This window comes from Sminthopsis crassicaudata, chromosome 5 (genome assembly GCF_048593235.1).
Source record: "Sminthopsis crassicaudata isolate SCR6 chromosome 5, ASM4859323v1, whole genome shotgun sequence".
In the NCBI taxonomy this organism is placed as follows: Eukaryota; Metazoa; Chordata; class Mammalia; order Dasyuromorphia; family Dasyuridae; genus Sminthopsis; species Sminthopsis crassicaudata.
Genome location: NC_133621.1, coordinates 41555874 through 41571024, shown reverse-complemented (window position 1 = coordinate 41571024; position 15151 = coordinate 41555874).

The following is a 15151-nucleotide window of genomic DNA, read 5'->3' as shown; positions in this document are numbered from 1 at the left end:
AGTATTATGGCTTGCATGTGGCTTACAAGCTGCGTATTTGATGCTTCCAGAGTAGTTGACCTCTAAAATCCAGTCTAAGATCAGACTGATGTGGGCAGGTGGCTCAGTGGATAGAGCACCAGCCTTGAATTCAGGAGGACCCAAGTTCAAATCTAGTCTCAGACACTTAACACTTCCTAGCTGTGTGACCCTAGGCAAGTAGCTTAACCCCAGCCTCAGGAAAAAAAAATCAGACTGATGTGGTGAGACTCATGAAAAGAACAGAGTCTGCAATCTACTTAATTGTCAATTTATTGATCTATCTCTCATTCTCTCTGTTTCTGTCTGTCTCTCTTCTATTTTTGTCTTTCTCTCCCTCTTTCTCTACTTTTCTCTACTTTTAATCTATCAATTGACCTATTTATCTATTGATCTATGTACCTGTCATATCTATAGTGTATCTACCTATTTATCTGTCAATCTGTTGATCTACTTATGTCAGTCTATTGATCTATTAATCTATTGATCTATTCATTTACCAGCTATGCTCTCTTGCTTTCTCCTCTGTCCTTGTCTTTCCCTCCCTCCCTCTCTCTCTACCTGTCAATTTACTAATCTATCTATTGATCTGTCAATCAATTGGCCTATTTATCTATTGATCTACCTACCTGTCATTCTATCCATCCATCCATCTAGCTAGCTAGCTAGCCATCTATATGTGTTTACTTATTTATTTGTCGATCTATTGTTCCACCTATTTGCATTGGAGTTAGTTGTTCTTTAAATGTTTGGTAGAATTCACCTGTAAATCCATCTGGTCCTGGGGACTTTTTCTTAGGAAGTTGGTTAATAGCTTGGTCTATTTCTTTTTCTGAGATGGGACTATTTAAACTACTTACTTCTTCCTCTGTTAATCTGGGCAAGCTATATTTTTGAAGGTATTCTTCCATTTCATTTAAGTTATCGAATTTATCGGCATAAAGTTGAGCAAAGTAGCTCCTAACTATTGTTCTAATTTCCTCTTCATTAGTGGTGAGTTCACCCTTTTCATTTTCAAGACTATCAATTTGCTTTTTCTCTTTCCTTTTTTTAATCAGGTTTACTAAGGGTTTGTCTATTTTGTTGGTTTTTTCATAAAACCAACTCTTAGTTTTATTAATTAATTCAATAGTTTTTTTACTTTCAATTTTATTAATCTCACCTTTTATTTTTTGAATTTCAAGTTTTGTGTTTGTCTGGGGGTTTTTAATTTGTTCCTTTTCTAGCAATTTTAGTTGTAAACCCAATTCGTTGGCCCTCTCTTTCTCTATTTTATGCAGGTAGGCCTGTAGAGATATAAAACTTCCCCTAATTACTGCTTTGGCTGTATCCCACACATTTTGGTATGATGTCTCATTATTGTCATTTTCTTGGGTGAAGTTATTAATTATGTCTATGATTTGCTGTTTTACCCAATCATTCTTTAGTATAAGATTATTTAGTTTCCAATTATTTTTTGGTCTATTTTCCCCTGGCTTTTTATTAAATGTTATTTTGATTGCATTATGGTCTGAAAAGGATGCATTTACTATTTCTGCCTTACTGCATTTGATTTTAAGGTTTTTATGCCCTAGTATATGATCAATTTTTGTATAGGTTCCATGAACTGCTGAGAAGAAAGTATATTCCTTTCTGTCTCCATTTAGCTTTCGCCAAAGATCTATCATATCAAACTTTTCTAGTATTCTATTTACCTCTTTGACTTCTTTCTTATTTATTTTGTGGTTTGATTTATCTAATTCTGAGAGTGCAAGGTTGAGATCTCCCGCTATTATAGTTTTGCTATCTATTTCCTCTTGCAGCTCTCTTAATTTCTCTTTTAAGAATTTAGATGCTGCACCACTTGGTGCATACATGTTTAATATTGATACTGCTTCACTATTGATGCTTCCCTTTAGCAGGATATAATGCCCTTCCTTATCTCTTTTAATTAGATCAATTTTTGTTTTTGCTTGATCTGAGATGAGGATGGCTACTCCTGCTTTTTTGGTTTTGCCTGAAGCATAATAGATTCTGCTCCACCCTTTTACTTTTAGTTTGAATGTCTCATCCTGTTTCAGGTGTGTTTCCTGTAAACAACATATAGTAGGATTCTGACTTTTAATCCAGTCTGCTAACTGCTTCCTCTTTATGAGGCAGTTTGCCCCATTCACATTTATGGTTAGAAGGACTAATTCTATATTGCTTGCCATCCTATTAACCCCTGCTTATGCTTTTCCCCTTTCCTTCCCTTTTACCCTCCTATCCAGTATTAAACTGGTAATCACCACTTGCTTTTCACAGCCCTCCCTTTTTAGGATCCCTCCCCCACCTTAAAGATCCTCCCCTTATTTTACCCCTTTTCCTCGAAATTACTGTATTCCCTTCCCCTTAGCTTACTCCTTCCCTTTCACTTTTCAATGAAATGGAAGAAGTTTCACCATAAATCGAATATGTCTATTGATACACGCTATGTTCATCTCCCTCCTTTCTTTCTCTCAGATATAATAGGTTACCTTTGCCTCTTCATGAGATGTAGTACCACCACTTTGTACTTTTTTATGATATAATCTCCTTTCCACCTCTAGTTTCTAAGACAAATTGTACATATGTTCTTTACATATTTTTTTGACAGAAGTATAGTTCTCAAGATTTCTTTTTACCTTTTTTAGAAGTCTCTTGAGTTCTGTATTTGAAGATCAAACCTCTTATGTAGGTCTGGTTTTTTCATCAAAAATAGATGGAATTCATTTATTTCGTTAAATGTCCATCTTCTTCCCTGGAAAACGATGCTCATTCTTGCTGGGTAAGTTATTCTTGGCTGCATACCAAGTTCCTTAGCCTTTCGGAATATCATGTTCCAGGCCCTGCGTTCTTTTAATGTGGACGCTGCTAGATCCTGGGTTATCCTTATTGTGGATCCTCCATATCTGAATTGTTTTTTTCTAGCAGCTTCCAATATCTTTTCCTTTGTCTGATGGTTCTTGAACTTGGCCACTATATTTCTTGGCGTTTTGATTTTAGGGTCCCTTTCAGTAGGTGATCGATGAATTTTCTCAATGTCTATTTTACCCTCTGTTTCCAAAACGTCTGGGCAGTTCTCTTTGATAATTTCCTCGAAAATGGTGTCCAAGCTCTTTTTTTCCTCCCATTTTTCAGGGAGTCCGATTATTCTCAAATTGTCTCTCCTGGATCTGTTTTCCAGGTCTGTTGTCTTTCTGGTAAGGTACTTGACAGTCTTTTCAATTGTTTCATTTCTCTGGTTTTGCTTGACTACCTCTTGGTTTCTCCTTGAGTCATTCATTTCTACTTGTTCCAGTCTAATTTTCAATGGTGTATTTTCTTCACTCACTTTTTTTATATCTCTTTGTAATTGTCCAATTGAGTTTTTATCTTCTATGGAATTTTTTTCCATTTTATCCATTTTATTTTTTAGAGAGCTGATTTCTTTTTCCAGCTCTCTAATCCTGTTTTCCTTGGAGTTGTTTACCTTTTCCAGCTCTCTAATCCTGTTTTCCTTGGAGTTGTTTACCTTTTCCAGCTCACTAATCTTGTTTCTCAATGATTTGATTTCTTTATCCATTCTGTCTTTGAATGCATGGGATGACTTCTCCAGGCTCTCTTGCCAAGCTTCCCTTTCCTTTTCCCATTTCTCTTCCAGCTCTCTTGTGAGAGCCTTCTTGATTTCCTCTATGAGGTTCTTTTGTATTGAGGAGCAGCTTATATCCCTCCCAGGGGATACATCTGGGGACATTCTGTTCCTAGTCTCCTCAGCATTTGAAGTCTGCTCCCTCTCCACACAAAAGCTGTCAATGGTTCGAGCCCTTTTGAATTTTTTATTCATTTTGTCAGAATCAAAGAAAACAAACTGACAAGAGAAACAATTGGTCTGTTTTGCGGGGGATAGGGCTGGATGGTATTAATGGGCTTCCTCTACAGACTGGGGGTAGGGCAGCAGAGAGCCACTAACAGAACAGCAATGACTGTACTGAGTCTGCGCTCTGAGGCTCTGAGAACGCACCGAGTCAGTCCAGGTGGGGGTTGGGGGTGGCCGGGCTCTGAGAGACGCTGGCTTTCTGGGGTTTTAATCTTCACCTCCGGTGTTTACACCCTCTCTGCTGCTCCTGGCTTGCTGCCAAGACGGAGCATCCACATTGGGGCAAAAGCCCTTTCGCAGAAACTGCAGAGATCACACCCCTCCCCCTCCGGTCTGAGCTGTGTGAGCTGCCTGTCTTGCTCTGGCTGTCTGCCCTCAGTCTGCGCCCAGTCTGATTGACCCTCCCCCGAACAAACACAGACCTTTTCTGGCGACTTTCAAGGATGTCTTCTCTTGGTGATAATTTGTGGATTTCTTTCTGGGTCAAGCATTAAGTCAGAGGCTTGTCATGAAGTAAGTTCTGAGAGAAAGCGAGGAGCTCAAGCAGCTGTCTGCCTCCACGCCGCCATCTTAGCCGGAAGTCCTGTTCCACCTATTTGTCAATCTATTCATCTATATGTCAATTTATTGAGTTATCTAACTAACAGTCCATCTAGCTAGCTACCTATGGTCTCTTCACCATAGAAGACAAAAGGAGAAAATGAACTCTAGAATTGAGTATAATGAAATGAACACTGAATTAGGACTCAGAAGACTTGGATTTGAACCACAGCCTGACACTGAGCGGCTTTGGGATATTACTATCTCCTCTCTGGGTTTTTTCATCTAAAAATTGAGGGTCTGGGACCAAATGATCTCTAATATCTCTCCCAAGTCGGAAATCCTATCATCCCAAATAGCTTATGGCACACCTGTAGGGTGGGATTAGAGTTGTGATTTTAGTGGTATCAAGAACTCATGAGGAAATTCCCTTTGCCAATATACATTGGCATTTTTCTATAATTTATAGTCTTAGGACAAAAGTTATTAAATTAAGGTCCATGAATTTGGTTTTCTTACATATAATATTTTAATTTTTCTCCAATTACTTGTTAAAAGCAATTTTTTTTACATTTAAAAAAGTTTTAAGATCCAAATTCTATTCTTCTCTCCTTTTCTTTCCTCCCATCTCCCTGAGATGGTAAGCAATCAGATATAGGTTATTCAATGCATTATCATATAAAACATTTCCATGTTAGTTATTTTTTTGCAAGAATATGAATAAAAAAGAATGAAAAAACAAAATTGAAAAACAATATGCTTGAATCTATATTCAGATTATATCAGTTCTTTCTCTGGAGGTGGATAATATACTTCATCATTAGTCCTTTGGGATTGTCTTAAATCATTGTATTGCTGAAAATAGCTGTCATTCACTATTTTTCATAGTACAATATTGCTGTTATTAGATCACTGCATCTCCTGATTCTGCCCACTTTACTTTGTCAGTTCATGTAAATCTTTCCAGGTTTTTCTGAATCATTTTGCTTGTCCTTTCTTATAGCATAATAATATTCCATCACAGTCATATATCAAACTTGTTTAGCCATCCCGCAGTTCGTGGTCATCCCTTCTATTTCCAATTCTTAGTCACCACAAAAAGAGCTGTCATAAATATTTTTGTACAAAAAAGTCCTCCTCCCCCTTTTTTGTCTTTGGTATATAGATCTAGTAATATTATAACAGGATAAAAAGAAATAAACACTTTTATAGCCCTTTGAATATTTGATTTTTTTTTGATAGAGAATGGGATTTATTTGCACTAAGAAGACAGCTTTCTAGGAAGACAGACTTCTTAGTGGACAAAGTCCTGGTAGGAATATAGCAAAGGTGGATTAACACTGTGAAGAAAATATCTTCAGCAGTGGCAAGATCCTGTTAAGACTTTTTTTTTAAATTAATTTTATAATTATAACTTTTTTTTGACAGTACATATGCATAGGCAATTTTTTTTACAACATTATCCCTTGTACTCCCTTCTGTTCCAAATTTTTCCCCTCCTTCCCTCCACCCCCTCCCCTAGATGGCAGGCATTCCCATATATTAAATATCTTATAGTATATCCTAGATACAATATATATGTGCAGAACCGAATTTGGTTGTTGTTGCAAAGGAAGAATTGGATTCAGAAGGTAAAAATAATCTGGGGAGAAAAACAAAAATTGCTCACAGTTTACACTCATTTCCCAGTGTTCCTTTTCTGGGTATAGCTGATTCTGTCCATCATTGATCAATTGGAATTGGATTAGATCTTCTCTATGTTGAAGATATCCACTTCCATCAGAATACATCCTCATACAGTATCATTGTTGAAGTGTATAATGATCTCCTAGTTCTGCTCGTTTCACTCAGCATCAGTTGATTTAAGTCTCTCCAAGCCTCTCTGTATTCCTCCAGTTGGTCACTTCTTACAGAACAATAATATTCCATAACATTCATATACAATAATTTACCCAACCATTCTCCAATTGATGGGCATCCATTCATTTTCCAGTTTCTAGCCACTACAAAAAGGGCTGTCACAAACATTTTGGCACATACAGGTCCCTTTCCCTTCTTTAGTATTTCCTTGGGATATAAGCCCAGTAGTAGCACTGCTGGATCAAAGGGTATGCACAGTTTGATAACTTTTTGGGCATAATTCCAGATTGCTCTCCAGAATGGTTGGATTCTTTCACAACTCCACCAACAATGCATCAGTGTCCCAGTTTTCCCACAGCCCCTCCAACATTCATCATTATTAGTTCCTGTCATCTTAGCCAATCTGACAGGTGTGTAGTGGTATCTCAGAGTTGTCTTAATTTGCATTTCTCTGATCAATAGTGATTTGGAACACTCTTTCATATGAGTGGAAATAGTTTCAATTTCATCATCTGAAAATTGTCTGATCATATCCTTTGACCATTTATCAATTGGAGAATGGCTTGATTTCTTATAAATTAAAGTCAATTCTCTGTATATTTTGGAGATGAGCCTTTATCAGGACCCTTAACTGTAAAAATGTTTTCCCAATTTATTACTTCCCTTCTAATCTTCTAATTAGTTTTGTTTGTGCAAAAGCTTTTTAATTTGATGTAATCAAAGTTTTCTATTTTTTGATCAATAATGATTTCTAGTTCTCCTTTGGACACAAATTCCTTTCTCCTCCACAAGTCTGAGAGGTAAACTATCCTATGTTCCTCTAATTTATTTATGATCTCGTTCTTTATGCCTAAATCTTGGACCCATTTTGATCTTATCTTAGTATGTGGTATTAAATGTGAGTCCATGCCTAGTTTCCATACTAATTTCCAATTTTCCCAGCAGTTTTTGTCAAATAATGAATTCTTATCCCAGAAGTTGGGATCTTTGGGTTTGAATATTTGATTTTTTAAGAAAAATATTTTGATAATGGTATTTCATCATAATTGGTTTCCACTGAAATCCTATGCATTTTATTTTATGCATTTAAGAATATTATCTAGAAGGGACCTATAGACTTCATCAAACACTCCCCAAATGGTACATGAAACAAAAAAGTTTAAGAACTTCCAAACCAGCTAGTCTTTAAGGACCTCTCAACCTTTAACATTCTATGTTTCACTAAGACTTGCTAACTTAAACAATTACAAAGAACATGTGCATAAACATTTACTTATGACATTCAGGTGAGTAATAAGTGAATAGAATATTGGGCTAGGAGTCAAAAAGACCTAACTTTAAATTCAGTTTCAGACAATTATTAGCTATTTGACCCTGGGCAAGTCACTTAATCCTATTTGTCTCAGTTTCCTCATCTATAAAAGGAGTTGGACAAGGAAATGGCAAACCACTCCAATATTTCTGCCAAGAAAACCCCATAAGGGGTCATGAAGAGTTAGACACAACTGAAAATGACTAAAAACAGGAAACATTTCCAAATTGGACAATTCTAGATTTGTCACACATAAACAGATGAGATTAGAGGGCAATATCACTTGGCTGCTTGATATTTTATGGAGAAGAACTTGAGGTATCCGCATATGCTGTTTATCTAGGCAGAAAATATAGACCATAGAAAAGAAATATATAAATTATATATGCATATATGTGTATATGTATGGTAGAGAGTGACACAGAGAGACAGAGACAGAGAGACAGAGAGATTATATATGGTCTGTCTATCCATTCATCTATTTATCTCTCTACCATCTATTTATCCTGTCTGTCTGTCCATCTGCCCATCTACCATCTATTTATCAAGTCTGTCTGTCTATCTACCTTATCTATCTTCCCTCCCTTTCTCCCTCCCTCCCTCTTTTCCTTCCTTCCTTCCTTCTTTCCTTCCTTCCTTCCTTCCTTCCTTCCTTCCTTCCTTCCTTCCTTCCTTCCTTCCTTCCTTCCTTCCTTCCTTCCTTCCTTTCTTCCTTCCTTCCTTCCTTCCTTCCTTCCTTCCTTCCTTCCCTTTCTTCTGTCTTTCTGTCTATCTGCCATTTATTTATCCTTTCATTCCCTTTAATTGTCTTGATGTGGAGTTGGATATCAGTAAACCATGTGAACTATCCATTATGTTTTCCTTTTCTTGCTCTGTGATTGGCCCATCTATTTTTTTCCTCTGTTGTATATTTTGTATATTCTTTTCCGCTTGCTGACATTTTCTGCAGTACTTCTACTGTGTAATTTTTTCATTAATAATGTGTTATAACTCATCATACATCACTTCAATGTCTTTTGGATAACCCTCAAATTCATGTCTTAGTAGAATGTAATATTCCATGACTCACAGACTTACAACATAATCAGAAGAATATTAGTGTTAAAAAGGTGGGACTTTGTTTTATGTAGATCTTTAAAAGAACTCATCAATTGCCTAAAGTACATCCAGCCTGATCTCTCTCTGTCCAATCCTGGGCCCACCTTATGGTCCATTTGCAGTATCTGTTCATGATGTATTCATATTTTTGACTAAGTTGTTCATTCAACTACATATCATTCTGAACAAAAACATAAATTTATCCACCAATTTTTCCTGTCCACCTAATTGGACCAAATTCTGAGTAGTTATAGAGCTTTATTAGGAGGCTCTTTCCAACTTTGAACTAAATATTCCTTAAAGGCTTCACTTCAACAAGATATATATAAAATCACACAAAATCTCATGATCCTAATATTTCTTGGAAGATATCATAACATAATTTGGACTCCATGCAATTAATAAAAGCCATCGCCAAATAGGAGCATCTGGAGGACCTTGCCATCTATAAGGAATCAATATTTAATTTGGGCTCTGACTTGGACATCTTACATAAAATAAAATTGTTCTATCAGTTTTCTATAGAAGGGGATGAAGCCTAGAGCAACTTATACTGTGTGGGTGGGCTGTTCAGCTCACAAATTTTTATATTTGTGAAATCTGCTTACAATGGATGTCAGTTCTGCCTGAAGGTTAATTATAGGCCCAACCATATAATTACAATGCATTTATATTATACTATGCTTCTCATGCTTATTTGTGCTGACTTCAAGGATCTATGATTTCAGGAAGCTCATAGTCTCTCCATACCTTATTTAACCATCTTCATGAGTTTCTGTGCCTAAAGAGATTCATCACCTTGTGGCCACCTTCCTAATAATGAGATTCTTTGAACTTAGGCTGGTTCATTGATGATAAACATGAGGTCCAAAAACAGACTTACACTTGAAGCTTTTGTCCCTTGGTACGACCTGCTAAAGTTTGTCTTCCAAAGATCTGCCAAGAAATCAGAGCACCTTGGACCACAATGATCTCAAAGGAGGCCATTAGTAAAGGTGATTATAATGAAATTCATACTTTCACAATTCAGTGTTTCTATGATATCATCCATAGAAGTGTTCCCTTCAATGATGAAAGTTCCAAACCATCTTCGTGTTTTTATCTGATATGGCTCTTGTCCATTACTTCTACTAAATCCATGAGTTTGGATGTATTGACATTGTCTGGGTATCCATCAGTACCATTACCAGTATCATTAGGCTCAATTGTTACCATTCCTTAGTCACTGAATGGGTGTTGCCTTAGTCAAACTGAGACCTGTAAAAGACTTAAGCTTAAAAAGGTCAAGGGTTCCCCCTGTAGCTAGGAGTATCTCCAGTCATCTGATCTATATCTGGCCACTGGACCCAGATGGCTCTGGAGGAAGGAGTGAGGCTGGTCACTTTGCACAGCCTTCCCTCACTTAAATCTAATTCACTTGCATGGCATACCATCAGGTTCCTGATATTATGGCCTTTAAGCAACAGCATCCGTCAGGCCATCCATCATTAGTCATTCCTTCTTGCTGTATGACTTTTCTACTTCCTTTTCTGGGTCATATCTGTCTTTGATAATATCTTTTAGGCCATTTCTCTTGCATTGTTCTTTATTGGCAATGTGCCAGAACCTACTAGTTCAGAATAGCACGATAATTATAATATATTTCTCCGTTGGTCTTAGAATAACTTACAACTCTAAATTTTCAGAGACTGTAGTATTACTGCTTTGCAGTTTTATAGCAATATTAAAATAGTATTTATGGTATAAAAATTAGCTTTTTTATATGAATTAACTCACTATATCTATCCAACTCCAGACCAGATCATGCTATATATCCTATCTAGCTGCCCATACTGCTGCTATACACAGGATGTTCTCAAAGTCATCAATCCATCAATAAATATTCATTAATTGCTTATTTTATTAAGCATGTGAGATATAAAAGAGAGTCAAAAGATGGTCCTTGGCTTCAAGGAGCTTACAATCTAATGGACTCTCTTCTCCTCCTACCTTCTGGCTCTGTGCTCGGTACTCATATATGAGTTATCAGTGCTTCCAGAAAAATGGGGTCATTAAGAGTACTGTTGGGCAGTCAGGGGGACTCAGGGAATCGAGTGCAAAGCCTAGATTAGGAAAACCTGAGTTCAAATCCAGCCTCAGACACTTACTAGCTATGTGACCCTGGACAAGTCATTTAAACCTGTTTGCCTCAGTTTCCTCATCTATAAAATGATTTGGAAAAAGAAATGTCAAACCATTCCTGTATCTGCCAAGAAAATTCCAAAAGGAGTAGTGAAGAGTCAGACACACGTAAAAAATGGCTAAACAACAAGAGCATTGTGCTCTTAACAATGCTGAATGAATTTAAGCCTATTCTCTTCCTCCTAATCAATTTTGGGTCTAGCTTATAGTCTATTTGCAATGTTTTCCCAAGATACTTGTAATGATGGGCCAGCTCTATGGGGTTTTCATCCAATTGCTTATCATAACTTGAACAATAGCATTCTTCAAACACTTCATTTTTCCTTTTTTTAAAATAATAGCTTTTTATTTTCAAAATATATGCAAAGATAGTTTTCAACATTCACTTTTGCAAAACCTTGTGTTCCAAATTTTTCTCCCTCCCTTCCCCCAATTCCTTCCCTAGATACCAAGTAATCCAATACAGCAAAATATGTGCAATTCTTCTGTACATATTTCCACAATTAATCATGTTACACAAGAAAAGTCAGATCAAGAAGAAAAAAATGAGAAAGAAAACAAAAAGCAAACAAACAACAAGAAAAAAATGAAAATACTATGTTGTGATCCACATTCAGTCTCACATTCAAATGTGGTGATCAGAGGATGTGGATGGCTCTCTCTATCACAAGTCTATTGGAGTTGGTCTGCATCATCCTATTGTTGAAAAGAGTCATAACCATTGGAATTGATCATCTCAGAAGTTTGTTGTTGCTATGAACAATATTCTCTTGGTTCTACTCACTTCATTCAGCATCAGTTCATGTAAGTCTCCCCAGGCCTTTCTGAAATCATCCTGCTGATCATTTCTTACAGAACAATAATATTCCATAACATTTATATACCAGAATTTACCCAACCATTCTCCAAACTGATGGGCATCCTCTCAGTTTCCAGTTCTTTGCCACTCCAGAAAGGATTGCTGCAAACATTTTTGTACATGCATCTACTTAGTTTTTTTTAGAATGGATGTAATTTTGATCATTTATCACATTTAGGAAATTTTACAATGTTTCAGACCTAATCACACTCAAACAATGTCATCAACAAACAAGAACGTCCAGAATGCCTCACTTTCTATGTAGAATCTTCACTTGAGGCCCTATATGACAACAGCAAACACTTTTGGTGAATACATGTCTTTTAGTGTTATGTATATCAATATAAATTACAATCAAAAAGTCATTGAACCAAACTATTACTATTATGGTATCTCTTAAGAATAAAATATTCTTGTGTGATTTTAATATGCATCTGGGAAATACCTTGTTGAAAGAAGTAGTCTGCTCAAACAAAATCAATGCCTTCAAACAAACAATAAATGCAGAGGAATCTTGTATTCTTACAGAATCACAGAATTTGAGAGTTAAAGGACTTATAGCAATTATAGCTACTCGACTTAGTCTTTGCCATTTTCAGTTAAAATTTACTACAAAGATATGGTTGAATGAACAAATTAAAAAGCATTTATTAGGCATTTACTATGTGCTTGGCACTTGACTAAGTGCAGGCAATATAAATATAAAACTAAGACACGACCTTCCTTCAAGGAGCATATATTCCGATATGGGGAAATAACTCATACAATGTGTATGGGAGTGATAACCAGGAAAGGGAGTGTCTGGGGACTCATAGAAAGGAGAAGTGGATTTGTAGAGTGGTGAATTTCTAGGGCCTTTGTTAAAAAAAAAAAAAACAAGGCAACCGTTTAGTTGAATTGAAGTGATTACTGAGCACAGTATAAGGAGTAGGTGAGTTAGGAACAAATACCTTGCAGATATGGCATCAAGGCTAATGGTAATGTGGCCAAGGTAGATAGCTTGGTAAGATGTGAAGCCTGAGCTTCTCCAGTCCTCTGGGATGCCTTGATAGAGTAGACTCACTCCCTCACAGCTCAAGATAGCTCAGCTCCAGGGTTGGAGTTTCAAAGCTGAGTAAATTAGTTCTTCCAGGGACTAGGGGGATTTTTGTTTTGGCTGATTTACTAGAGAATCTTGTTGGAGAAAGAATACTGATTCCTTTCTTGTGCCTTGATTCTTGTGCAGACTCTCGTAAAGATTTTGTAGCGATGGAAAGGTAGATATGGGTCAATAGGTTATTGATGTTTTCTCAACAACCTTTTTGGTGCATATAAAATTTACATAATTCAAAACTCCTCAAAACAACATGTCTTGCTAATCATGATGAATGTTCATTCTTTGCAATATTTGCAAAGTTATTGATGCATGTTAATCTTTCAACTGACACAGATCACAACCGATCTATACTTTAGTAAACCATCTCCCTGAGTTCACGTGACCAGAATTAAATACCACTTAGCGAACAACGCTTTACTGATGAGAATTTGGCTCGGCTCTCCTTGCACATTTGGCAGCAGTCCATCATTGAGTTTGAAACCAAAGCCTCTTTACCTAGCTAGTCTTTGAGTTCCCAGGGTCACCTCCACACCATGGAGAAATTCAAATGGGACTTCAATACATAATAATTCCTTATAATGAAGTTCATGTAATTTAGAAATGCTTTACCACTTACCATTAATATCCTTTAATATCTACATCAATATATTTAGATATTACATTATATACAATTGTATTATTTATGTGTATATGATCTATATAACATATAAATCATATGTGTATATTAATACATTTTTTATCCTGAAACATTTGAATTTTCTAGAAACCCTTTAAGGGTTTGTCCATTTCTTTTCTCTTCATTATTGTTATATATTTCCTCCACATGCACTATATTTTATCAGTTTCTCTATTGGTAGTCATTGAGCATGAAAATATATTTCATATTATATTATATAGTGACATTATTTAGAATCACTGTTCTACTTGAAGAGTCAACTCAGATGCTATATAAGAAGTGGTAAAGTCATTCCTTACTCCCTTCCCCTTCCCTTCAGAGGGCATTTTCCCCTCTGTCCTCAATTTAATTGGTACTTATCTAGGAATATGTTGTATCTACCGGTAGCATGTAAACTCCTTTTGCTTGTTTGTATTTGGGTATCTAACATTAAACACAATGTTTGTCACATAACAAAGACAGAATGATCTATTCCTTTAATAGGCAAGAGCAATCTTCAAGTTATGGATTGCTGGTGGCGCCTAAGGTAATTTTGCGGGGCAGAGAAGGGACATCTACCACAGAATCGTGGGTCTCTGCAGAACAGACTCAGTAGGAAACCATCATGAACTTTTAAACAGGGGACCAGTAGGGTGAAGGGACAGTTTAAAGAATATTTACTCAGCAGATGTATGCAGGGTAGATTCTAAGGGAAAGGAGGAGAGAAATTGGAAGCAGGTAGACCAGTTAGGACATTGTATTAACAATCTGATAATTATTTAGATTGCTTATCTTCTGGAGAGCTGTTATTTGAAAAAGATCTTGGGTATATGGAAAATTTCAACCTCAATAAGAGACAACAATATATCATGGCAGCACCCCAAAGCAAACTTAGGCTATATCAAGAGAAACATAGTGTCCAAAAACAGAGGGGGGGAGTACCACTGTAATTCTGTCCGATTCAGACCATTTCTTGCATACTAATATTAGATGACAACCAGGTACTACCACAGTGCCAAGATATGAATTCAAATCTTACCTCATCTTTTAATTAGCTTTGTGACACTGAGCAAATCACTTAACCTCTGTTTGCCTTAGTTTCCTCATCTGTAAAATGAGATAATAATAGGAAAGTGCTTAGCACACACCCTGGCATATACTAAGTACTATACAAATGTTTGTTATTATCACTACCATCATCATCAGCAGCAGCAGCAGCAGCAGCAGCATCTTCATCATCATACTTGGTTCTAGGTATCTCATTTGCATGGATATTGTCAAAGGCACTGACAAACTGGGAAGTGATCATGATGGTGAGAGCCCTAGACACCATACACTATAAGGATTTAGGGATATTTCACCTATAAAAAGAAAACCACTAAGGGAGGACATGATAGCTGTCTTCAAATACTGAAAAGACTTTTATAAAAGAGAGATTAGTATTATTTTGCTTGACCCCAGAGAGCAGAAATAGAACTGATGGATAAGATTCACAGAGGCAGATTTTGGCTCAGTGTAAGAAAAATAATCCTAACAATCAGAGACAACCAAAAGTGAATGGATTATTTAGAGAAGTGGGGTATTCTTCAACACTAGAGGTCTTGAAGTAGTGGCTGAATGACCTACTTGCTAAAGATGGTCTAGAGAGAGAAATCCTATCCAATTATGGATTGGCC